At 39.1% G+C, this 26,783-nt stretch overlaps 2 pseudogenes; both read right to left on the bottom strand.

The window, feature by feature from the left end:
- Positions 1-8,216: 8,216 nt before the first annotated feature.
- Positions 8,217-10,234, bottom strand: LOC105728966 (melanoma inhibitory activity protein 2-like; annotated as a pseudogene).
- Positions 10,235-14,830: 4,596 nt separating this feature from the next.
- Positions 14,831-19,996, bottom strand: LOC105729035 (RNA-binding motif protein, X chromosome-like; annotated as a pseudogene).
- Between the last annotated feature and the right edge of the window lie 6,787 nt (positions 19,997-26,783).

Raw genomic sequence — 26,783 nt, 5'->3', positions numbered from 1 at the left:
CAAATTAAAAGAGACTTCCTAGAGGATGTGACCATAGGTGGGTTTCAACACGGAATTGGAAGTTTGCTAGGTACACTGAGGAGAAAGGGCATTGTGAGCAGAGGGAACAGCACAGGTAAAAGCACCTTGGCCAGGAAAGCATTTGTGCAGAGAGGAACTGGAAGCAGTTTGTAGTTAGTAGTGGAGTGGGGCAGGTTAGAGGCAGGGGCCCAACTATGATCTCTCTTATGGCCCCTTTGTGAAAAAAAAAAATGAGTGTTTATATTTTAATTATTTTGTTTATATCTTGTTTGTCAAAACGGGTTTTGCAGCAAAGTGGGAACTGCTGTCACCTTTATGGTACAAGGTTACAAAATATACTTCAAATTTTAGTATCAGAAAACTTTAAAGATGGAAGGCACTTAAAAGATCATAAATTCATTCTATGCAAGAGGAAATCAAAAGTGAATGTATGTAGATGTCTCAATCAAGGTTACAAAGGAGTTTAGCCAGCTAAACCAGAATATTGGTGTTTTTTAGATGAATTATGGAGTTAACATTAAATGAGAATTACAGAATTATCTTCAGATGCATTTATAGAAATCGGTGAGTTGAAAAGAGGGAGAGATGCAGTTGATAATTCCAGGAAGTGAGAAAGGAAGTCTTTCTCCTTTCTATCCCCTCCTTGAACAATGTAGGAAATTTTTTGAGGAACCTATTGCTGAAGCTATAGGTTTCCCATTGAGAACGCTTGTGACAACTCTCTTTGGAGAATGGTGCTGGGTGTCTAAGTGGGTGCCTTGGCTGGGTTAAAGCTGGGAATCAGATTTGTCTGGAAGGTAGAATTTATTATCTTTCTATGTCTATTTATTAATTTTTGTTGACTACTTAAGTGGGGGCCTGGTACAGATGTGGCCTGGTTCTTGTTCTCACCAAGCTCATGATCTGAAAGACATTAACAGACAAGAAAACAGGTAATTCCAACAAACTGGGATTAGTCATATAATATGGAATAGGAGCTTTGGAAGCCCAGAGAAATGAGCAACCGAATGGATTAGGAAAAGCTTCGTGGGAGAGTAATATCTAAAGAAAAACTTGAAAGGTGAGTGAAAGTGGGGCAAAGGGGAGAACAAATAGTGCTCTAGGCAAAGGAAACAGTTTGTGCAAATGCCCCAAGGAGAGAGACCACAGCTTGAATGCACTTTTCCTATTTGATAGTCCTGCATGGAGTGTGTAAGTTGGGAGTGACATGAGAGTTTTTTCTCCACCCTTTCCTTCTCCAATATGCAAAGATGCAAAGTTATATATATATATATGCAGTTTATTAGAGAATGTCACAAGTCTGATGAAGAAGACTGAAGGTCATTTGGGAATGTCACAGAGAGCAAGTGCTGACATGCTGAAGGAAACTAAATGACTGCACAAAACAAAAACTCCAATATTCCTCTTTCCCATGTCACTACAGCCATCCCACTGACCTGAGAACCAGTCTCCCCAAAGGGACTACTTCTCACCCTAAGATGGAAAACAAAAAGGCATGAAATCGATGCTCTGAATGTAAACTAGACAGAGTACAGCAGGAGGGGAGAGCAATAAAGTGAGCTGGCCTGAGTGATGGTGGTAGCCAGCTGGATTCTCAGGTCACAGAGTAATTTACTGACTAGTCCTAAGCCACTGGCTAATTATCCAGACAGCCCTGATCCTGGTGCAAAGCCTCCTGCTGCTCATGTTATTAACACCAGCAGCAACCAGCGGGCGTTGGTGGGAGCAGAGGAGCAGACTAAGTTGTCAGACTGCTGAGCAAATGCACAGGCACCTGCCTGGTCCCTCCGAGTTGGACCCCACCATGAAAACAGACCCAGCGTCAGCATTCAGCTCTTGGCTCAGCCACTGCATGGGCCCTGGGGAGAGGCTCCCCAAAGATGGCTGAGAACTTGGGCAGAGGAAGAAGTCACCCAAGTCCTGGAGTTTGACCAACTGTGTCAAAGAACCTCTGCCCTTTTCCCCCTTGGAGCTGACTGGAAAATGATTTGGAAGCCTCTCTGAAATAACTTAATACCCATGGAGCAATGTCAAACACTCCTCTTTGACATGGCGTGGGAATTAGACTTCACTGCATGCAAATGGGGCCAGGGAAGGTAAGGGTGTCTGTTTTAGGGTTTAATAATTTGGGAGCTTGACCTAAGGTTACCCTGAAGGGATTTCAGGGGCCAGTTGGGATGGAGATGGGGTGGGGTTCTCTTATCTCATATCCCACTTTGAAATGGGATAACATAGGTAAAGTGTTCAGCACATAGTAGACATGTTTAATCAATGTGAGTTCACTGCCTTCTTTCCCCTATAACATTGTCCAGTGAATGCCCTCCATTTGACTGATCTTTCATCTTCTTTTCCCTCTAGGACAGTGTTTCTCAATCAGGGGCAATTTTACTTCATAGGGACATTGCAATGCCTGGAGACTATTTTGATTGTCATAAATGGGGGCAGTGGGACGTTGCTGGGATTTGGTGGAAGAGGCTAGAGATGCTGCTAAAAATCCTACAATGCACAGAACAACCCCCCACAACAAAGAATTATCAAGTCCAAATGTTAATAGTGCTGAGATTGAGAAATCCTACTCTAGAGGTTCTGTATGTTGTAGCCTGAGTAATCCCTGTAAATACATATCTTGTCATTTGCTTACTTAAAAAACCCCAAATGGTTTAGTTATCATAAGTAAGGCATTCCAAATTATTTACTCAATACATACAGAGCACCTGTCCTGTGGCAGGCACTGTGCTGTGGTGTGAGATTGCACAAGTACATCTATGTAGACCCCGACCTTGAAGAGATGCTTACAAAACACTGGTTCCCTGTCATCTCCAGGGTAAAGTCCAATCAACTGAAGGTAGAGATGGGATGTGGAAGAATGGAAAATAAGAACTTGTTTTAGGACATGAGGAGCTAGTTTGCTGGTGGGACATCTAGGTAGATTGGGTAGAAAGGACAAGAAACAGCACATTAGATGTGGAAGAACTTTCTACACCAAAAAGACGGAGAATATGTTTGTTTTTAATTTCAGTAAATAGAACTCCCAGCTTCACAGGTTCCAAGCCAGGAACCCATGCTTTCTTCTTGACTTTTTCTCTATCTTAGGCTCTCTATTCTGAATACCATGAAGGAATTATGCCCCGATGGTGTAAAGTATCCATTGTGTGTAATGGAATTAATGTCTCACCATTGCATCAAGAATTGGCATTAGCTATATACCATTGTTAGGATAATTTTTAAAAAAGTAATTCATGATATTTTTTGTAGAATTTAATTTTCTCAAGAGACCTTTACTGAGATAGACTGCCAAACATCGTGTCTCTATGGCGTGTGTTTTAATTGAACTCTTAACATTATGATCTTTAAAATATCTCTTTTCTTTTTTTTTTTTTTTTTTTTTTTTTGAGACGGAGTCTCGCTCTTGTTACCCAGGCTGGAGTGCAATGGCGCGATCTTGGCTCACCGCAACCTCCGCCTCCTGGGTTCAGGCAATTCTCCTGCCTCAGCCTCCTGAGTAGCTGGGATTACAGGCATGCGCCACCGTGCCCAGCTAATTTTTTTGTATTAGTAGAGACGGGGTTTCACAATGTTAACCAGGATGGTCTCGATCTCTTGACCTCGTGATCCACCCGCCTCGGCCTCCCAAAGTGCTGGGATTACAGGCTTGAGCCACCGCGCCCGGCCTCTTTTCTTTTTTTAAAAAAATAACAATCTCTAGTGGTTACCATTTGTTCTGAGACAAGGTCTCACTCTGTAGACCAGGCTGGAATGCAGTGGTGCCATTACAGCTCACTGTAAACCTTCATTAAAAAAGTTTGAAACACCTGCAAACTTCCAAAAAAGTTACATATACTGATGTTTTTAAACTTAAACCACTTGACAGTAAGCTACTGAATTAATGTCCCATTGCCTCCAAATACTTTAGTGCACAATTCTGACAAACCAGGATATTCTTCTCCATAGCGACAATGTATCATCAAAGTCAGGAAATTAATATTGGCATATTATTACTATCTAATCCTCAGATCCCATTAGTTACCCCAGTTGATCCAATAATGTGCTTTATAGCCAAAAGTTATAGTTCAGAATCAAGCCTCGAATTTAGTTGTTATCACTCCTTTAATGTGGACCAGTTTCTCAGACTTTCCTTGGTTTTCATGACCTTGAAACTCTTGCCAATTATTGGCCAGTTATTTTGTAAAATGTCTTTCGTTTGTGTCGGCATAAAGTTTCTTCATGGTTACACTCAGGTTAGGCATCTCTAGCAGGAATGATGCTGTGTTTTCATAACATCTTATTAGATGATGCATTATTTCAATTTGTTCGGCTACTGATGATGTTTACTTTAATCATTTCATTATCTCTGCCAGGCTTGTCCAGTTAAATTTACTCATTTTTAACTTTGTAAGAAGTAAGTCTTTTGTGGGCAGGGACTTTGAAAATATGTTAATAATGTGATCTCCCTTGAACTTCCCATTTGTTTATTTATTTATTTTATCCAATGGGTTATACTTTGTTACTATTTTTATTTTGCTGCTCAAATTTTCTTTGATTTGGTTAGTAGGAACCTTTCAAGCTGAATTTTCTGTCCTTTTGACATGGTCCCATCATTCTTTGAGCTCTTCTGTGTTTTTTAGCATAAGATGTTCTAGGCTCATCTTATAATTTCTCTACCCCAGCCTTGAAATTAGCTATTTCTCCAAGGAGCCCTGGTTTCTTTCACTAGAGAGTGATATTTTAGAAACCACACATTGGTACAAATTGTACTTATACCTAGTGAGGTATTGCTGGTCTCAGACCCTCTCAGGGGACAGAGGTAGGAAAGATATATAGCTTTCCATAATAATATATACTACACACACACACACATTTCTACATCTATCACTCTATATGGAAATCCATGATGTTTCCAATTTCAGTCCAGTATCACAGGGTTTCTGCTAGTTTTACTCCTTTCCATAATTATAATTCTCTTTTCTAATAATGAGAAACCAGCTCTCAATATCCTTAATATATTTACTTACTTGATCAATCTCCACATGTGTAACCAATCTTCTATCAATGACACCATCATTTTTTAGCATGTATTACTTCTCACTCTACTTGCATGGAAGCCTCCTGTCTTGATCCGCTTTGGCTGCTATAACAAAATGGATAGAATGGGTAGCTCATAAACAAACAATAAAAACTTGTTTCTCACGGTATTAGAGACCGAAAAATCCAGTGCCTGGTCAGGACCCAGTCTTCTCATTAATAAATGGTGCCTTTTAGCTGTGTCCCCACATGGTATAAGAAAACAGCTAGCTTTATGGTGCCTTTTTTATAAGGGCACTAATCTCAATCATGAATGCTCTGTGCTCATGGCCTGATCACCTCCCAAAGACCCCACCTTTCAATGTCATCACCTTGGGGTTAGGATTTCAAAATATGAATTTTGAGGGAGACACAAATATTCAGACCACAGCACTCCTTCTTCTAATGAACCCCCTTCTCACCCTGCTAGGGCTCATATGGGGTCGACCTCCACCCCACACTGTATGGGTACCCTTTTCACTCTGATCAGGCTCCAGTACCTCGTGCCAGCTTTCATGGATGCCCTCCTTTTCCTGTCTTCAACCCTCTGTACCAAGCATCTCTCCTATATAGCCAGACCCCTTCTCACCCTACTTGAACTGATACTCAGCACTGTGCTCACCCTGCTGTAGAAGCCTTCTCATCCTGTTTAGACACCATCCATCTGATGTTCTTTTTGTTTCCAAAGAAAAAAATTACTCTTATTTCTCATTTTTAAAAGAAAAAGAAATAAAGCATATTCAATTAGAAAAAGAGGAAGTCAAATTGTCTCTATTAGCAGATGATATAATTATATATTTAGAAGACCCCATCATCTCAGCCCAAAATCTCCTTAAGCTGATAAGCAACTTCAGCAAAGTTTCAGGATACAAAATCAATGTGCAGAAATCACAAGCATTCCTATACACCAATAACAGACAAACAGGGAGCCAAATTATGAGTGAACTCCCATTCACAATTGCTACAAAGAGAATAAAATACCTAGGAATACAACTAACAAAGGATGTGAAGGACCTCTTCAAGGAGAACTACAAACCACTGCTCAAGGAAATAAGAGAGGACACAAACAGATGGAAAAACATTCCATGCTTATGGTTAGGAAGAATCAATATCATGAAAATGGCCACACTGCCCAAAGTAATTTATAGATTCAATGCTATCCCCATATAGCTACCATTGACCTTCTTCACAGAACTGGAAAAAACCACTTTAAACTTCAGATGGAACCAAAAGAGAGCCTGCATAACCAACACAATCCTAAGCAAAAAGAACAAAGCTGGAGGCATCATGCTACCTGACTTCAAACTATACTACAAGGCTACAGTAATCAAAACAGCATGCTACTGGTACCAAAACAGATATATAGACCAATGGAACAGAATAGAGACCTCAGAAGTAACGCCACACATCTACAACCAGCTGATCTTTGACAAACCAGCAAAAACAAGCAATGGGGAAAGGATTCCCTGTTTAATAAATGGTGTTGGGAAAACTGGTTAGCCATACGCAGAAAGCTGAAACTGGACCCCTTCCTTACACCTTATACAAAAATTAACTCCAGATGGATTAAAGATTTAAACATTAAGACCTAACACCATAAAAACCCTAAAAGAAAACCTAGGCAAAACTATTCAGGACATAGGCATAGGCAAGGACTTCATGACTAAAACACCAAAAGCAATGGCAACAAAAGCCAAAATAGACAAATGGGATCTAATTAAACTAAAGAGTTTCTGCAAAGCAAAAGAAACAATCATTAGCGTGAACTAGAAGCCAACAGAATAGGAAAAAATTTTGCAAGCTACCTATCTGACAAAGGGCTAATATCCAGAACTACAAAGAGCTAAAACAAATTTGCAAGAAACAAACAAATAAACCCATTCAAAAGTGGGCTAAGGATATAAACAGACACTTTTCAAAAGAAGACATTTATGCAGCCAACAAACATATGAAAAAAATGCTCATCATCACTGGTCGTTAGAGAAATGCAAATCAAAACCACATTGAGATACCATCTCACACCAGTTAGAATGGTGACCATTAAAAAATTGGGAGACAACAGATGCTGGAGAGGATGTGGAGAAATAAGAACACTTTTACACTGTTGGTGGGAGTGTAAATTAGTTCAACCATTGTGGAAGACAGTGTGGCGATTCCTCGAGAATCTAGAAACAGAAATTCCAGTTGACCCATCAATCCCATTACTATGTATGTACCCAAAGGAGTAAAAATCATTCTATTATAAAGACACATGCACAAGTATGTTCACTGCAGCAGTGTTTACAATAGCAAAGACTTGGAACCAACTCAAATGCTCACCAGTGATAGAATGGACAAAGAAAATGTGGCACATATACACCATGGAATACTATACAGCCATACAAAGGATGAGTTCATGTCTTTTGTAGGGACATGGATGAATCTGGAAACCATCATTCTCAGCAAACTGACACAAGAACAGAAAACCAAACACTGCATGTTCTCTCTCAACTCATGGGTGTTGAACAATTAGAACACATGGGCACAGGGAGGGGAACGTCACACACTGGGGTCTGTTGGGGGGTGGGGAGCTAGGGGAGGGATGGTGGGGGGTGCAGAGGCTGGGGAGGAATAACACTGGGAGAAATGCCTGATGTAGGTGATGGGGGGTATGGAGACGGCAAACTACCATGGCATATGTGTACCTATGCAACAATCTTGTAAGATCTGTACATGTATCCCAAAACTTAAAGTGCAATAAAACAAAAACCAAAAAACTGGCATACTAAAAAAAAAAAAATCAACATTACGTTCACATTTGCCTATAACCACAATAAATACAGTTCTAAAGACACAGGCTTTAGAATTAAAGGCTCTCCACCTGCAAGATTACATATATAAAATTCTCACTATTGTTTACATAATAGTGGATTCATTAATCAAATTGAAATAGTTATAGTATCTAGAATAAAATAAAATGGGTAGAATTTACTCATAAGATTCATATTTAAATCATCTTTGTTTCTAAAATACTATCCTGAGAATGGAAACTTAATGCTTCAATCTGAGCAAAAGTTTAATACTTAAATAACAGTAGTTACTTAGACCGAAAATGAGATCAGTCAAAATTAATTTAGGAGAGAGCAAAAATATTGTCAGGTTTCTTGCTGTGGTTCTGGATGTTTAGTAGCAGTCTCCTTTGAAGGCCAAATCAACCCTTCTACCTTCAGAATGTGGGGTTGGGGGGAAAAATACAGGCCTTGGGGGAAGGTAATAACCAAAGAAGGCATATTAAAACTTCTGAGTTCTGCTGGTCCAGACAGTCTACCAGAATTAGAATAAAATCTGTCTTGCCTTTGTGGAAGAAGAGCTGAATCAGGATATGATTGTCCTGGTGGAGGAAACATCATCCTATTGTCCTGTTCCCATGGAGGTGACAGGGACACAGTGTCAGGAGGAGCCCTATGAGGACTGGTTAATTGGTCACGGCTTGATTCTCTCTTTCATTAGTAATCTGAAGGTTCAGAGGATTCCCTGGGCTTCTTGAGCCTCTTCCTCCTCCCCCGGGAAGCAAAAATGAGAGTCTGAGTGGACCCTTGAACAGAGTTGGAAGAGAGAGAAATGCTCTCGTTTTAAATGAAGGCCGACTCAATGGTGAGGGACCATGTGGGGAATGTTCTCTTTCAAATGCTGTATTTGGAATATAAAGTACATAAGAGTCTTTTTCTAAAAGTTCATATTTAAACACTGTTTCAGTTAATTTTTGTCTGTTGTAAGCATTTTCTGTCCTTACATCATTGAGGTTTCTTTCAGCAGTCTGAGCTGCCAATCAATTATCATGTGCTTTTTTCTCATAGGAAATAATCCGCCCCTGATAATAATGAATAGCTCTCTCCAATTCTTCTTCAAGATCTTTGGCTCGCTTTCTATAGGTCTCCAACTCTTCAGTGCTGTGGTTGATCTTTTCATCCACTTTAGAAAGTTTCTCTTCTTTCTCTAACTGGTTATTTTCCTCTACTATTAATTTCTTGTGGAGTTTCATTTCATTTTTTGATATAATTCAGTCATTAAGTTTCTGTTAAAGTTTCTGATTCTCACTTTCAAAATGTGTGTTTTCTGACTGCAAAGATGCTTGTTCAGTGTGAAAATTTTTAATATGCTCTGTAAACTCTTCCTTTGTTTAATCAACTTCAGATAACTGAATATAAATTTGTTTTCTTTCTCCTTCTAAGGTTTTTAAAGAAGCATTTAACTTAACTTCTAAGCTCCTTTTGGAGGATTATCTAATTAAGCACCATTTGCCAATTCACTGTCCACTTCTAATTCCAAGTTCTCATCATCCGTTACATCTTCTCCAAGCATAGCAGCCCAATCTTTCATCTTTAGCAAGCATCAGTCAAAGTCTTGATGTGATTTTATCATTTAGAACTTGTTCTGTGTGAACTTTGGAGTCTTCAAATGTTATTTTCTGTTTGTTAAGTTCAGTCACTTGTTCTTTCCATACTTCGGCTTCTTGAAAAAGCTGTTTCTGGTTGTCCTGAAGTTGAGAACGTTCATTCAAAGCATCTTTTATTGCTATCTTCAGTTGTTCTTCATTCATTTGAAATATCTTGAAGGTAATTTTGGCTTCAGCTACTTGTGATTTGAGGGATTTTGACTCATCTTGTAGAGACTGTAATCTTTTTGAGATATGCACCATCAATTCATCTTGTTCAGAATGTTTAGATTTCTCTTCTTTTAACCCTTTTACTAGACAGAGTATTTCATCCTTTAGTTCAGAATTGGACCTGTTTAGCTATTCACAGGCTGCCTCTAAACTTTGCGTGTCTGTTGCCTCCTCAAAGCTGGCATCCATTAAAGATGAAGCTACTTCATAGCCTTCATACTCTTTTTGAACAAGGCTAAATTTTTCAAGTAGTTTACATTTTTCTTCAATTAGTCCAGAAAGCGCCACGGCAAGCTTTTTCTCTCTTTCCACATAAAGCTGACTCCTAACTGATCTAAAACTTCTCTGCAAAAAAAAGGGAAAAGCAAAAAATCCAATAATAGCTGCCCATATCACCAATTCCCATGGAAAACCATAAGGATTAGAATCCTGTATCATACCATCAGGCAGTAGCACCTTCAGGACCAGCTTTAAGTACCGCTGAGGGGTAGCTCGAGGCTGCTCCATCGTGCCGGGGCTGCTCCATCCTGCCAAGCCTGCTCTGGAGGTTGCCTCAGTAACCCGGGCCTGTTGGGGTCACCGTGTGGGGCAGAGAACACTCAGTATTCGGTCTGGAACCCAAACCGTGACGGTCTGGAACGTGAATCATCACGTGGCAACTGGAGCGGACCACTGCGGAGCTGGCTGCAGGGGGAGCCGGGAGACACAGGCACCCACAGGCCTTACAGGCCCACGCTCCCCACCCCGGCCCCCTTGTTACACTTTACATCCTGAGACAGCGCAGGTCTGAGCCCAACCCGCACAAGCCTGTGACGCACCATGTCCTCACCACCCCATCCCTCGGTTTGGTTTCTATTTCTTATTTTTTGGAGACGGAGCCTCACTCTCGCCCAGGCTGGAGTACCGTGGTGTTACTGTTACCTATGGCGGTTATCCGATTTACCAGCAGTGAATCCAGAAGGAGCTGCAGCAACCTCAATTCTTGCCTCCTCAGAAGAAAGAATTTGACGGAGGGGCATAAGGCAGAAGAAGAGACTAAGGCAAGTTTTAGAGCAAGAGTGAAGTTTATTAAAAAGCTTTAGAGCAGGAATGAAAAAATAAAAAAGGTAAATTACACTTGGAAGAGGGCAAAGCGGGCATCTTGGAGGACAAGTGTAGGGTTTGACCTTTTGACTCGGGGTTTTATATGTTGGTATGCTTCTGGGCTCTTGCATATTCTCTCCCCTGATTCTTTCCTTGGGGTGGGCTGTCCACCTGCGCAGTGGCCTGCCAGCACCTGGGACGGGCCACATGCACAGTGTGTTTACTGGAGTTACACGCATGCTCACTTGAGACGTTCTTCCCTTACCAGCCTAATATTCCTAGAAGGTCATATACCAGTTAAAGTCTGCCATTTTGCCTCTTACTGCACATGTGTAAGCCCATTCACCCAACTCCTGAAATCTTAGCAGGAAGCTACAGATCGCCAGTTCCAGGTTTTTCCTATCTATAGGGAGCCTGCCTTTTCCTGGTGCTGGCTGTTACCAGTTATTAGAGAGACAGTTAACAATCGCCTGACCATCACCTGATGGTCGTTTAACTTTCCTGGAGTGGGGGACCTCTCCCCTTCCTTGTTTATGTCTAACTAGTTACCAGCTGTAACCTTATCACAGCTCACTGCAGCCTCGACCTCCTGGTTCAAGCAATTCTCCCACCATAGCCTCCCAAAGTGCTGGATTACAGGAGTGAGCCACCATGGCCAGACCATCTAACACTGTACACAAGGCCTTCCCTCTGTAGGGATGACCTCCTCACCCTATTCTGACTCCAGTGCCTCACACCAGGGTGCTCCCACATGTGTCCTCCGCGTCCCCTGTGGGCTCAGATTTCCAGTGATGGCCCGCCCTGCTGTAGAGACACCCCCCCTCACCCTGCCTGGGTTCCAGCATCCCACTCTGTATCACTGTGGGTCCCCTCTCTGACTGCAGACCTGGCTTGGTGCCCCCTAATGTCTTGGCACTGAATTGTAAGGAAAGGGAAGGAGAAAAGGAAGAGAGTTATAGTAACTTAATATTTGTAAAGCAAGATCTTTTACTGTTTTCACTTATCAAAATTTTTTGGTTGTTGTTACTTTTTTTAGATTACAATCATTTTTGGAGATAAAAATCCATTAGAATTCTAGTTGCAATTGCATTGGAAAGGACTGAAATTGTTATATTGTGAATGAAATCGTCTAGAGAAACTTGGTAAGCTTCTCTGCTTATTTAGTTTTTGTTTTATATTTTTATATGAGATTTTATAGTTTTCCATTATACAGATTTTATACTTTTCTTGTTAAGTTTATTCCTAGATATTTTATGAATATAAGTGGAAATTTTGTCCAGTATTCCTTTCTAACAGATTATTGTCACAAGGAAACAAGCTATTGATTTTTGTATGTATGCCTCCTTCTTTACTGAAAATCTCCTGATCATCTTGAACTTTGAATGCGATGTGTGGCAGGACTCAGTCCTTATACTTCTCTTTTCAGTCTATGATTACTGTCAATATTATCCATCATTCTCCTGGCCTTAATATCACATATATACTGATTCTTATGTCTAGACTGAATTCCAGACACATATATCAAACTGTCTACCTGATCTCTCCGTTTGAATGGCTAACAGAAATCTCACACTCAGGGTCCCCAAACTGGACTCCTGAATCTGTTTCTGCAAACCTGCTTCCCATGCTGTCTTCCCTTTATCAAGAAAAGACAGTTCTGTTCTTCCAGATTCTTAGGCCAGAAGTCTTTAGAATAATTCTTGAATTCTTTCTATTGCATTTGGCATCCAATCTGACAGAATCCTGGCAGCTCCACCTCAAAATATATCTCACTACCTTCTCTGCTCTCACCTTTCCCTGTACAAATTTTTCCTTTAAGGCCTTATCAACTAATAATCAATATATTTTACTTATTTGTTTACTGTTTGTTTCCCATTATCAGCACAGTAAAACCTGTTTGGGGACAGGAATGTATTTCTGTTTTATTCATCTCTGTCCTCAGCTCCTAAAACAATTTCTGGAACACAGTAGGTACTTACTAAATATTTGTTGAATGAGTTTCATACCTTGTATTCTACTGTCTTGACAAATGCTAATGATAGGTTTTAAAGAGTCTCTTGGGTTTTCTAAGTGTCACTTGTACATAATGATAGCATTGTGTCTCCTTTTTAAACATTATACAGATTTTATATTTCTCTCATCTCCTTGTATTAGCCCAAAGCCTTCCAAAAACAATACTGGGTGATAGTGGTGATAGCAGTCAACATTTTTGGTTCTTGATTACAATGAAAACATCTTCAATATTTATCCGTTTAATGGGATATATGCTTTTGTTTTTGGTTACTTTATCAAATTTAAACAGTGATTTTTTTCGGATTTAAAAAGATTCCAATGGTGGCTGAATTGACAAATGCCTTTTCAGCACTCTGAGAATACTTCTGTGTGGATATGGTGGGGATGAATGGTGGTTTTCTTCTTTCCCTACTACCACACAGACCTTATTGTTGCTTTCCTTCCTTCTTGCCTATATCATCCCAGGTGTGCTACATATTTATTTTTCCCTTTAATTTCCCTCAAAGCATCATTAAGAAAAGTTATGTCTGGCATGCTTTCAATAAAGGTTTGTGTAACAAAAGGGGTTATTATAGTATGTATGTGTAACAACTGATAGCTATCACTGATATAAATATCAATGAACCATTTCTTGCTCTATGGATTTCTGGCTAGAAATATTTTCCAGCTCACCGTCATGCTTTCTGGCATCATTTCTCTTCAAATTCTCCTCCTACCCTTCTAGCTTTTAGCCTCCTTCTTGTATATTCCTGCTACTTATACACAGTTATTCAATTCTCTCTGTAATTTTACTTTCTCCTTTTTGCCATAACTTGCATTTAAATGTATAATTGTTGTAGCTTATTCAGCATCTAGATGTTTCTTAAAGTATGTCTTCTATCATGCTGTCAGTAATTTACATCTCTGTTTTTGTCTCTTATGTTCTTAGAATATTGCTTTATTGAGTTATACATTACAGTCAGTAAAATGCACAAATCTGAAATGAATAGATCAGTACATTTTTTTTACATAGCTATAAACTTATGTGACCACTATCCAGAAAAAGATTAGAACATTTTCATGACTCCAGAAAGTATCCTTATGTCTCTTTTTGGGTGCTGCCACCCCCTTCCAGAGGTAACAACTATATTGATTTCTGTTACCATAGATCTGTTTTGCCTGTTATAGAGCTTCACATAAGTGGAATTATACAGAATGCACTTTTGTTTCTGGTTTATTTTGCTCAACAGTTTTGAGATCCATCCATGTTATCATGTTAGTAGTTTATATTATTGACTAGGTATAATTCATTGTACAAACACAAAACAATTTCTCTCTTTTTTTTTTTTTTGGAAACTTTTTGTTTAGTATTCTGTAGTTGTTTGTTTAACACACACTAAAATGGTCATATTGGGGGAGGGGAAAGGGGAGGTTCTTGCAAATTCCCAAGGAAATGTCAGAAAGGCAAAATGACCGGCATTATTCATTTGCTTTTTTGGGTTTACTGGGTGAACAGCACTTTCGTTACATAAGCATCTGATTTCAGGTTTTTCATACTGAGAACATTGAGATTTCAGTTGGAAGACACCCTGACATCTTGAGTGGCGTACCCCAACCACCCTCTAATAGCTAGCTTGTTTGTATAGGCAGAATGATTCTCTCCATTTTTTACATGGCTGGATGTTTTGTGGAAGATCTTAGAATTGCTTCCCTTATTTACTGGGGAAAATCACATAGGAAGTGGCCATTAAGGACACTTTTACTTGGAAAGTTACAACACTAGTACGAGAAGTCTTAAGACATTTAACATTTGCTTGTTGAAAAGCAATGTCATAAAGTCAATAAAATTAAACATGTTTTACTTTTTTCCTCACAAGTATATAAAAATTATGGAGGGGAACTTAACAGGGAATTTAAAAAAGGTGACATTTTTTTTCTTTTAGTAGTCCTTGGGTAGTTATGACAGAATAGTTTCCACTTTTTGTTTGTTTCTTTGAACTGGGATTTTGGTTCCAGTTTTGTTTGTTTCTAGTATCTGTTTCTGCCTCCCCCTCTATCAGATCGGCTTCCTTCACAGCCACCACCTCTTGGTGTTCCGCGGCTTGAACTGCTGCAGGAATCATGTGGAGGAGGGTACCCTTTTTCCATAGAAGGAGGAAGTCCTCTTTCTTGTCTGCCAGCCTGATCATGACCACTTAAGTAGAGATCACTTCGGCTGCTTGAGTAACTGTCTCGACTTCCACCATATCTGTCACGTGAGCTGCTGTAATCATCATAGCTGCTTCCACCATAAGATGGTGGGGGCTCTCGTGTAGATGGAGCACTGCGTGAGTTGCCACACTCTCATGTGAATCTCTGTAGGAACCTCCACTTGGATGATCTGAAGAGTCACGATCACGACCATATCCATTTCTATTACTATAGCCTCTTGATGGATAGTCATCACTTGAACTGGAGTGACCATAATCGCGATAAGTATAATCTCGTGGTGGTGGTGCATAATCTCTTGTATCAGGAGAACTTGGGTAATCGCTGCTTGAATAGCTGTCTCTAGTAGAAGACCCATCGTCTCTAGTAGAAGACCCATCATCTCTTGGGGACAAATAAACATGTCTATGAGAGGGCAGCAGTTCCCTTTGAGGTGGACCTCGTAACTATCTCTTCCACGTGATACAGGAGCTCTTCCTCCCATTCCACTGCTGCTGCAAACTGGTCCTGAAGGTGCAGCTGTCTTAGGAGGAGGACCACCACTTCTTGGTGGTGGTCTTTTTTTTTTTTGTATTTTTAGACTTTGTTGTTTTTTTAATTGCATTTTCGGTTTTGGGGTACAAGTGAAGAACATGCAAGATTGTTGCATAGGTACACACATGGCAGTGTGATTTGCTGCCTTCCTCCCCATCACCTATATCTGGCATATCTCCCCATGCTATCTCTCCCTAACTCCCCACCCCTCACTGTCCCTCCCCTATTTCCCCCGACAGACCCCAGTGTGTGATACTCTCCTCCCTGTGTCCATGTGTTCTCATTGTTCAACACCTGCCTATGAGTGAGAACAAGTGGTGTTTGATTTTCTGTTCTTGTGTCAGTTTGCTGAGAATGATGGTTTCCAGGTTCATCCATGTCCCTGCAAAGGACACAAACTCATCATTTTTGATGGCTGCGTAGTGTTCCATGGTGTATATGTGTCACATTTTCCCTGTCCAGTCTATCATCAATGAGCATTTGGGTTGGTTCCAAGTCTTTGCTATTGTAAACAGTGCTGCAATGAACATTCGTGTGCATGTGTCCTTATATTAGAATGATTTATAATCCTTTGGATATATACCCAGTAATGGGATTGCTGGGTCAAATGGAATTTCTATTTCTAGGTCCTTGAGGAATTGCCACACTGTCTTCCACAATGGTTGAACTAATTTACACTCCCACCAACAGTGTAAAAGTGTTCTTATTTCTCCACATCCTCTCCAGCATCTGTTGTCTCCCAATTTTTTAATGATCACCATTCTAACTGGTGTGAGATGGTATCTCAATGTGGTTTTGATTTGCATTTCTCTAATGACCCGTGATGATGAGCATTTTTTCATATGTTTGTTGGCCTCATATATGTCTTCTTTTGTAAAGTGTCTGTTCATATCCTTCGTCCACTTTTGAATGGGCTTGTTTTTTCTTTTTCTTGTAAATCTGTTTTAGTTCTTTGTAGATTCTGGATATTAGCCCTTTATCAGATGAGTAGATTGCAAAAATTTTTTCCCATTCCGTTGGTTGCCGATTCACTCTAATGACTGTTTCTTTTGCTGTGTAGAAGCTGCGGAGTTTGATTAGGTCCCATTTGTCTATTTTGGCTTTTATTGCCAACGCTTTTGGTGTTTTAGTCATGAAATCCTTGCCTATGCCTATGTCCTGAATGGTTTTGCCTAGGTTTTCTTCTAGGGTTTTTATGGTGTTAGGTCTTATGTTTAAGTCTTTAATTAGTGTAAGGTGTCAGGAAGGGGTCCAGTTTTGGCTTTCTGCACATGGCTAGCCAGTTTCCTCAGCACCATTTATTAAACAGGGAATCCTTTCCCCATGGCTTGTTTTTGTCAGGTTTTTCAAAGATCGGATGGTTGTAGATGTGTGGTGTTGCCGCCGAGGCCTCTGTTCTGTTCCATTGGTCTATATCTCTGTTTTGGTACCAGTACCATGCTGTTTTGATTACTGTAGCCTTGTAGTTTAGTTTGAAGTCCAGTAGTGTGATGCCTCCAGCTTTGTTCTTTTTGCTTAGAATTGACTTGGCTATGCAGGCTCTCTTTTGGTTCCATATGAAGTTTAGGTGGTTTTTTCCAGTTCTGTGAAGAAGGTCATTGGTAGCTTGATGGGGATAGCATTGAATCTGTAAATTACTTTGGGCAGTATGACCATTTTCATGATATTGTTTCTTCCTAAGCATGAGCATGGAACGTTTCTCCATCTATTTGTGTCCTCTCTTATTTCATTGAGCAGTGGTTTGTAGTTCTCCTTGAAAAGGTCCTTTATGTTCTTTGTTAGTTGTATTCCTAGGTATTTTATTCTCTTTGTAGCAATGGTGAATGGCAGTTCGTTCTTGATTTGGCTCTCTTTAAGTCTGTTATTGGTGTATAGGAATGTTTGTGATTTTTGCACATTGATTTTGTATCCTGAGACTTTGCTCAAGTTGCTTATCAGCTTAAGGAGATTTTGGGCTGAGACAATGGGATCTTCTAAATATACAATCATGTTGTCTGCAAATAGAGACAATTTGACTTCCTCCTTTCCTAATTGAATACCCTTTATTTCTTTTTCTTGCCTGATTGCTCTGGCTAGAACTTCCAATACTATATTGAATAGGAGTGGTGAGAGAGGGCATCCTTGTCTAGTGCCAGATTTCAAAGGGAATGCTTCCAGTTTTTGCCCATTCAGTACGATATTGGCTGTTGGTTTGTCGTAAATAGCTTTTATTATTTTGAGATACGTTCCATCAATACTTAGTTTATTGAGGGTTTTTAGCATAAAGCACTGTTGAATTTTGTGAAAGGTCTTCTCTGCATCTATTGAGATAATCACGTGGTTTTTGTCTTTGGTTCTGTTTATGTGGTGAATTACGTTTATAGACTTGCATATGTCGAACCAGCTTTATATCCCTGGGATGAAGCCTACTTGATCATGATGGATAAGCTTTTCAATGTGTTACTGCAATTGGTTGGCCAGTATTTTATTGAAGATTTTTGCATCTATGTTCATCGTGGATATTGGCCTGAAGTTTTCTTTTCTTGTTGAGTCTCTGCCGGGTTTTGGTATCAGGATAATGCAGGTCTCATAAAATGATTTGGGAAGGAGTCCCTCTTTTTGGATTGTTTGGAATAGTTTCAGAAGGAATGGTACCAGCTCCTCTTTGTATCTCTGGTAGAATTTGGCTGTGAACCCATCTGGACCTGGGTTTTTTTTGGGTGGTAGGCTCTTAATTGCTGCCTCAACTTCAGCTCTTGTTATTGGTTTACTCATGGTTTCGACTTCTTCCTGGTTTAGGCTTGGCAGGAGGCAACTGTCCAGGAATTTATCTATTTCTTCCAGGTTTTCTAGTTTATGTGCATAGAGTTGTTTGTAAAATCTGTGATGATGGTTTGTATTTCTGTGGAATCTGTGGTGATATCCCCTTTATCATTTTTTATTGCATCTATTTGATTATTCTCTCTTTTCTTTTTTATTAATCTGGCTAGTGGTCTGTCTATTTTGTTGATCTTTTCGAAAAACCAGCTCCTGGATTTATTGATTTTTTGAAGGGTTTTTTGTGTCTCTATCTCCTTTAGTTCTGCTTTGATCTTAGTTATTTCTTGTCTTCTGCTAGGTTTTGAGTTTTTTTGATCTTGTTTCTCTAGCTCTTTCAATTTTGACGATAGGGTGTCAATTTTAGATCTTTCCTTGCTTCTCATGTGGGCACTTATTGCTATATATTTTGCTCTAGAGACTGCTTTAAATGTGTCCCAGAGATTCTGGTATGTTGTGTCTTCATTCTTGTTGGTTTTGAAGAACATCTGTATTTCTGCCTTCATTTTGTTGTTTATCCAGTCAACATTCAAGAGCCAGTTGTTCAGTTTCCATGAAGCTGTGTGGTTCTGAGTTAGTTTCTGGATTCTGAGTTCTAACTTGATTGCACTGTGGTCTAAGAGACTGTTTGTTATGGTTTCCGTTCTTTTGCATTTGCCGAGGAGTGATTTACTTCCAATTATGTGGTCAGTTTTAGAATAGATGTGATGTGGTGCTGAGAAGAGTGTATATTCTGTGGATTTGGGGTGGAGAGTTCTGTAAATGTCTATTAGGTTTGCTTGGTCCAGGTCTGAGTTCAAGTCCTGGATATCCTTGTTAATTTTCTGTTTTGTCGATCTGTCTAATATTGACAGTGGGATGTTAAAGTCTCCCACTATTACTGTGTAGAAGTCTAAGTCTCTTTGTAAGTCATTAAGAACTTGCTTTATGTGTCTGGGTGCTCCTGCATTGGATGCGTATGTATTTAGGATCGTTAGCTCTTCTTGTTGCATTGATCCTTTTACCATTATGTAATGTCCTTCTTTGTATCTTTTGATCTTTGTTGGTTTAAAGTCTATTTTATCAGAGACTAAAATTGCAACTCCTGCTTTTTTTTGCTCTCCATTTGCTTGGTAAATCTTCCTCCATCCCTTTATTTTGAGCCTTTGTGTATCCTTGCATGTGAGATGGGTTTCCTGGATACAGGACACTGGTTGTGGCCTTCTTTTTACAGGGAGTGGTACCCTGGAAGAACTCGTGTTAAAATTCGTGGAATATCCACTGTCATTCATGTGTCCTCCCCATGAGGGAGGTCCCCTGGTTTCTTCACTTCCTCCTCTTCCACCTCTAAGACCTCTTGGAGGGCCTCTACTTCTTGGAGGTGGAGGTGGTCCATGTCTACCACTTTCAAATGATAGTTTGGTGGCTTGTTTCACCTTGATGGCTTTTCCATCTAATGACTTTTTATTCATGTCTCTGGCTGCATCCTTAGTGGCTGCTGGGTTTTCAAAGGTGACAAAAAGCAGAACCTTTTGATTTGTTGGTTTCATGGTCTTTCGTCAAGACTACTTTGACTATTTGTCCATATTTGCCAAATGCTGCTTCAAGAGCTTTTTTGTTTGTTTCTGTATTAAGCCCACCAGTGAAGAGCTTTCCTGGGTGATCTGCTTCAACCATTTTTTCACCCCCCACCGGTGAGTCAGAGGGGTGACAATGGGTTCAAGTTCCAAATAGCTCGCCGACAAGGGCTTCCTAGCAGCTCAACACAAGTGGCGGCTTCTGGGTTTGAGAACTGAACCGCGAAGCTGCTAGCACTACTACACAACCAAAACAATTTCATCTTTGTCCATTCTTCTGTAGATAGTCATCTGGGTTATTTCAGGTTTGGGCTATTATAAATAAAGCTCCTATGAGTATTACAATACAAAACTTTTCGTGAATATTTGCACATGTTTATTTTAGGAATATACCTAAGGGTGGAATTGCTTGGTAGATAATATGTTTGTCTTTATCCTAAATTGTTAGACCAATTTGTAAAATTGGTTTAACATTGTAGAGTTCTACTCACAATGCATAGAAGTTCAAATTACTCTATCTCTTTAATTACTTTTTGTGGTCAATCTTTTTATTTTAAATTTGGCCATTTTGGTGACCATCTCATTTTGGTTTTATTTTGTATTTTATTTTGGAAAAGTGTATGTTTTTAATTTTTATGAAGTTGGATTTATTAATTTCTTTTTTTGTGAGAAAGAAAGTGACGTTTGTGTCTTAACTAAAACACTTTTGCTACTCCAAGGTCAGGAAAATACTCTCTACGTTTTCTTCTAGGATCTTTATAATTTTAGCTTTCATATTTAGGTCTGTGACACAAATTTAATTACTCACTTATGTGGTGTGAGGTAGGGGCTAAGGTTAGTTTTTATGTTTCAAACGTATGTAAAAATATAATAGTATGATGAGCTCCCAAGTACCCATCACTCTACTTTGATAATTATCGCCATTATTGTTTGACATGCTCCTCACCCACTTTCCTGACTTCAAATGGAATTATTAGAAAATTTTTGATATTGTATTTTCATCTATTACTATTTCAGTATACATAAGAGATAAGGAGTGTTTAAAAAACAGTGCAACCACAATACTCCTATTATGCCTAAGCAAGTAACTATAGTTACTCAATATCATAAAAATGTAGATTATTTTCCACATTTTCCTGGTTGTCTTATAAATTTTAAAAATTATTTTTCTTATATTTTGAGACAGAGTTTTGTTCCTGTTGCCCAGGCCATAGTGCAATGGTGCAATCTCAGCTCATTGCAACCTCTGCCTCCCGGTTCAAGCAATTCTCCTGCCTCAGCCTTCCAAGTAGCTGGGATTATAGGCATGGGCCACCATGCCAGGCTAATTTTATTTTATTTTTTAGTAGAGATGGGGTTTCACTATGTTGGTCAGGCTGGTCTCGAACTCCTGACCTCAGGTGATCCACCCACTTCAGCCTCCCAGAGTCCTGGGATTACAGATGTGAACCATTGCACCTGGCCAAAAATTAGTTTATTTTTTAAAACTAAACTATGGATTCAAATGATTTCTTTATATTGATTTGGTTGCATAGTCCTGCAAGTATGCTTTAATCTAGTAAATACACTCCTGCCCTTTACAAATTATTTGTTGAAGAAATACTGAAATTTTTTTCTCCCTATAGTTTCCCACCCTCCAGATTTTGCTGTTTGAATCTTTTTGGTGTGATTTAAAATAGTCCCTCTCTCCTGCAATTACTGTGAATTGATGATTAAATCAGCATTCCCCAAGGGACTCAAAGACACATGCAAATGGCTCAGGACCTATGGAATTCACTGGCTAGGAGAAATGACAACAAGTTTGATCTCCTCCAAGTTAATGTTTCCAATTTCTCTTCTTCCTTTTTGACATAAGACAAAGGGGAGAAACCCTCTCATTCTGAATAGCTCCATTCTTCTCCTGTTGGCCTCCTGGGTCAAGTGGGTCAAATATTCCTTCTTGTGCAGAGGTCCCTTGGTGCAGTGGAGCCCTCATTGCTCCACACTGGGGCATATTCTTAGGTATATGGTACACTCACTCACCTGGATTAAGAGCCTAAGCTACCTCTTCCTTCAGGTACAGAGATCTCAGTGCAGCAGCAAACCCTCTACTCCATGCCCAGATGTATCTCCAGGCGTTTGGCACAACCACTCTTCAGGTGTTTAGGCCACTCCTCCCTTCCTGGGCAGAACACTTGGGGAAGCAGAAGTTTCTCCACTCCACACTCAGGCATAACTCTAGGTGCTTGGTGGCTGCCTCCTGGACTTCCCTTTTGGAGCCAGTGCTTACGCTTGCCATTGGGGGATGAATAGGTGGGCCTGCCCAGTTTGGCAGGCTAAGCTTGGTCTCTTCTGGAACTGAGCAGGGAGCTCAGACCGCTGTGCATTCCACAGGATGGCCTATTGCCTAAGGCAACAGGGAGCACCTTGTGGCAAACAAAGATCAAGCATATACCTGTTTACCTGAACTGCACCTGGCTTTTACCCATAAGAATCACCCACAGACTGAGAGGATGAACTAAACAACCCAAAATATAATTTGCTGACATAAGCACACAGCAGTGAGGAGGTAGATTAGCCTCCTGAGGCCTCTGCTATATGGGCCATGCAAGAGGCAGTGAGCCTGCTTATTTGCCCAGTACATTGCTACTACAACCAGCATTGAAGAAAGCTCCTGTACAAGAGCTATCTATAACTAAGGAAACTACACAGAGTCTTTGCCACTGAAAGCACTCAGAACCAAACCCAAAGAATTCTATTCAACAACATTATAATCAAATCATTGAGAGAGAGAGAAAAATCTTATGCCAATGAAAGTAAATTCAAAAATAAGAGGAAGAGATAGCTTACTCAGATGAGAAGGAGCCAAAAGAAAAGTTCTGGAAGTATTTAAAGAGAGTATTACAACATCCCCAGAGGACCACACTGACTCTCTAGCAATGGATCTTAACCAAAATAAAATTTTTGAAATACCAGATAAGGAATTCAAAATATTGATTTTAAAAACATTTGATATGGAGAAAGTTGTACACACACACACATATACACACATGCACACACACTAAGGAAACTACACAGTATTTGCCACTGAAAGCACCCAGAACCAAATCCAAAGGACTCTATTCAACAAATATTGTAGTCAAATCTTTGAGAGAGACAGAGAAAAATCTCATCACAATGAAAGCAAATTCAAAAATAAGAGGAAGAGATAGCTTACCCAGATGAGAAGGAACCAGAAGAACAGTTCTGAAAGTATCTAAGGAGAGTGTTGTTAACACCCCCAAAGCACCACACTAACTCTCTAGCAATGGAACTTAACAAAAATGAAATTTTTGAAATATCAGATAAATAATTCAAAATATCTATTTTAGAAACACCCAATGAAGAGAAAGTTGAAAACACACACATACACACACACACACACACACACACACACACACTCTTGGAAAAACAATTCAGGATGTTAAAGAAGAGATAGATATTAAGAAAACCAAACAGAAGTTCTGGAAATAAAAAAATTCATTAAAGGAATTACAAAATACTGTTGAAAGCTGCAACCATAGGCTTGGACAAGCAGAAGAAAGAATTTCAGAGTTGCAAGAGAGGTCTTTCAAATTAACCCAGTCAGACAAAAATAAAAATGATTTTTTAAAAATGAAAAGAGCCTTCAAGAAATATGGGATTATGTTTATTGCCCAGACCTACAAGTTATGGTTATTTGAGAGGCAGAAGGGGTAAAAGTTACAAGCATGGAAAGACCTTTTGGAGGGAATAATTCAGGAACACTTCTCTGGTCTTGCTAGAGATCTATATAGCCAAATACAAGAAGTTCAAACTTCTTGAAGATACATTGCAAGAAGAATCTCACCAAAGCATATAGTCATCAGACTATTAAAGTTAACATGAAGGAAAAATCCTTAAAAGAGGAGAGAAGCATCTAATCACCTATAAGGGAAATCCCATCAGATTAACAGTGGACTTCTCAGCAGAAAAGACTGGGGTCCTATTTTCAGTCTTTGTAAAGAAAAGAAATGCCAGCCAAGAAATTTTTTGTCTTGCTAAACTAAGCTTCATAAATGAAGAAGAAATAAAAGCCTTTCAAAGACAAACACCAAGGGAATTTCTCACCACTAGACCAGCCCTACAAGAACCACTCAAAGGAGATCTAAACATAGAAATGAAAAGGTGATACTTTATATCATAAAAACACAGGAAAATATAAAACTCCTAGGTCTTATAAAGCAGTTCCACAATGAAGACTGCAAAGCAACACAGTAATAATTAACAGTGTAACAGGAATGGAACCTTATATATCAATACTAACCCCAAACATAAATAAACAAAATTCTCTACTTAAAAGATATAGGCTAGGGAAATGTATTGAAAAAAGCAAAATCCAATCATATTCTGCATACAAGAAACCAACCTAACTGTTAAAGACATTTACAGACTTAAACTAGAGGGGTAGAGAAAGATATTCCATGCAAACAGAAACCAAAAATAGGAGCAGGTGTAGCTCTACTTATGTCAGATAAAACAGACTTTAAATTAACAACCATAAAAAAGACAAAGGAGGTCATTATATAATGACAAAAAGATCAATCCAACAAGAAGATATAACAATTCTAAGTATATATGCACCCAACACCAGAGTGCCCAGATACTACTAGATCTAAGAAACAAATACTACTGGATCTAAGAAAAGACATAGACGTCAATACAATAATACTGCAGAGTTTAATATCCCACCGACAGTATTGGACCTATCATTGAGGCAGAAAATCAATAAAGAAACTCTGGACTTAAACTGGATTCTAGACCATATAGTTTTAACAGACATTTGCTGAACATTCTGTTCTACAAATACAGAACAGGTGGGAGGATCACTTGAGCCTGGGAGGTTAAGGCTGCAGTGAGCCATTATTGTGCTACTGCACTCCAGCCTGGGTGACAGAGCAAGACCATGTCTTTAAGAAGCAAGCAAACAAACAAAAAATAAAAGACAAGATAAAAGTGATAGACGACTAGTAGGTTAACTGATTTAAAAGGGGATGATTCTAACAAGCAGAATCAAATATAATAAAGGTGTCATTACAATTGGTACAATAGAAATAGAAAAGATAATCAGAGACTACTATGAGCATCTCTATATGTGCAAACTAGAAAAGCTAGAGGAAATGGATACCTTCCTGGAAACACAAACCTCCCAAGATTGAATCAGGAAGAAATGGAAATCCTGAACAGATCAATAATGAGTAGTGGAATTGGATCAGTAACAAAAAAATCTTCCAAAAACAACAACAAAAATCCCAAGACCAGACAGGGGGTTCACAGTTGAATCTTTTTTTTTCTTATTTGGCCCAAACAAATAACTGGCCAGTGTTGGTCTACACTAAAATTATTCCAAAAAAATCAAGGAGGAAGGAATCCTCCCTAACTCATTCTATGAAGTCAGCATCATCTTGATACCAAAGCCAGGCAAGGACACATCAAAAGAGAAAACTATAGAACAATATCCCTGATGAACATGGATGCCAAAATCCTCAACAAAATACTAGCACATTGTATCCAACAGCACATCAAAAAGGTAATACACTATGGTCAAGTGGGTTTTATTCCAGGGATGCAAGGTTGGTTCAACATATATAAATCAACAAATGTGATTCACCACACAAACAGAATTAAAAACAAAAACCATATGATCACATTGATAGATGCAGAAAAAGCATTTTAAACATCCAACATCATTTCATGATAAAAGCCTTCACCATATTAAGCATAGAAGAGACATACCTCAAAATAATAAAGGCCATATATGGCAAATCCACAACCAACATCCTACTAAACAGAGAAAAATTGAAAGCATTCCCCCTAAGAACTGGAACAAGACAAAGATACCTACTTTCACCACTTGTTTTCATATAGTACTAGAAGTTCTGACTAAAGCTATCAGGCAAAAGAAAGAAATGAAAAGCATTCAAATTGGAAAAGAGGAAGTCAAATTATCTCTGTTAGCTGATGATTTAATCTTACACCTATAAAAACTTAAAGACTCCTCCACAAGATTCCTAGATTTTATAAGTAACTTCAATAAAGTTTCAGGATACAGAAATCAAACTACAAAGACTAGTAGCATTTCTATAGATCAATGATGATAAAGCTGAGAACCAAATCAAGAACGTAATCCTATTTACAATAGCTATAAAAATACTTAGGAATGCATTTAACCAAGGAGGTGAAAGATCTCTACAAGGAGAACTACACAACACTGATGAAAGAAATCATGGATGACAAAAACAAATGGAAAAACATCCCATGCTCATGGATGATCTCCTCCAAACTAATTTTTCTGTTTTCTCTTCTTCCTTTTTGACAGAATACAGAGGGGAGAAACCTTCCTAGTTTGAGTATCTCCATTCTTCCCCTGTTGGCCTTTAAAAATTTTGGCCTATTTAACAATATCTATCGGAAGAATCAATATTATTAAAATGACCATACTGCACAAAACAATCTGTAGATTCAATGCAATTCCTATCAAACTACCAACATAATTTTTCACAGAAGTAGAGAAAACAGTAGTAAAATTCATATGAAGTCAAAAAAGAGCCTGAATAGCCAAAGCAATCCTAAGCAAAAAGAATAATGCTGGAGGTATCACATTGACTTTAAATTACACTACAAAGTTATGGTAACCAAATCAGCATTGTACTGGTATAAAATAAATACACAGAATAGAGAACCCAGAAATGATGTCACACACCCACAACCAACTGATCTTTGACAAAATTAACAAAAATATACAATGGGGAAAGAACACCTATATTAGTCCGTTTTCACACTGCTATAAAGAACTGCCCAAGACTTGGTAATCTATAAAGGAAAGGGGTTTAATTGACTCATTGTGCCTG

This window comes from Aotus nancymaae, unplaced genomic scaffold (assembly GCF_030222135.1).
Source record: "Aotus nancymaae isolate 86718 unplaced genomic scaffold, 86718_ANA_hifiasm-v0.15.2.pri h1tg000059l, whole genome shotgun sequence".
NCBI classification, from domain to species: domain Eukaryota; kingdom Metazoa; phylum Chordata; class Mammalia; order Primates; family Aotidae; genus Aotus; species Aotus nancymaae.
Note: the sequence above shows the minus strand (reverse complement) of the source record. Positions and strands in the feature narration are given on the sequence as shown.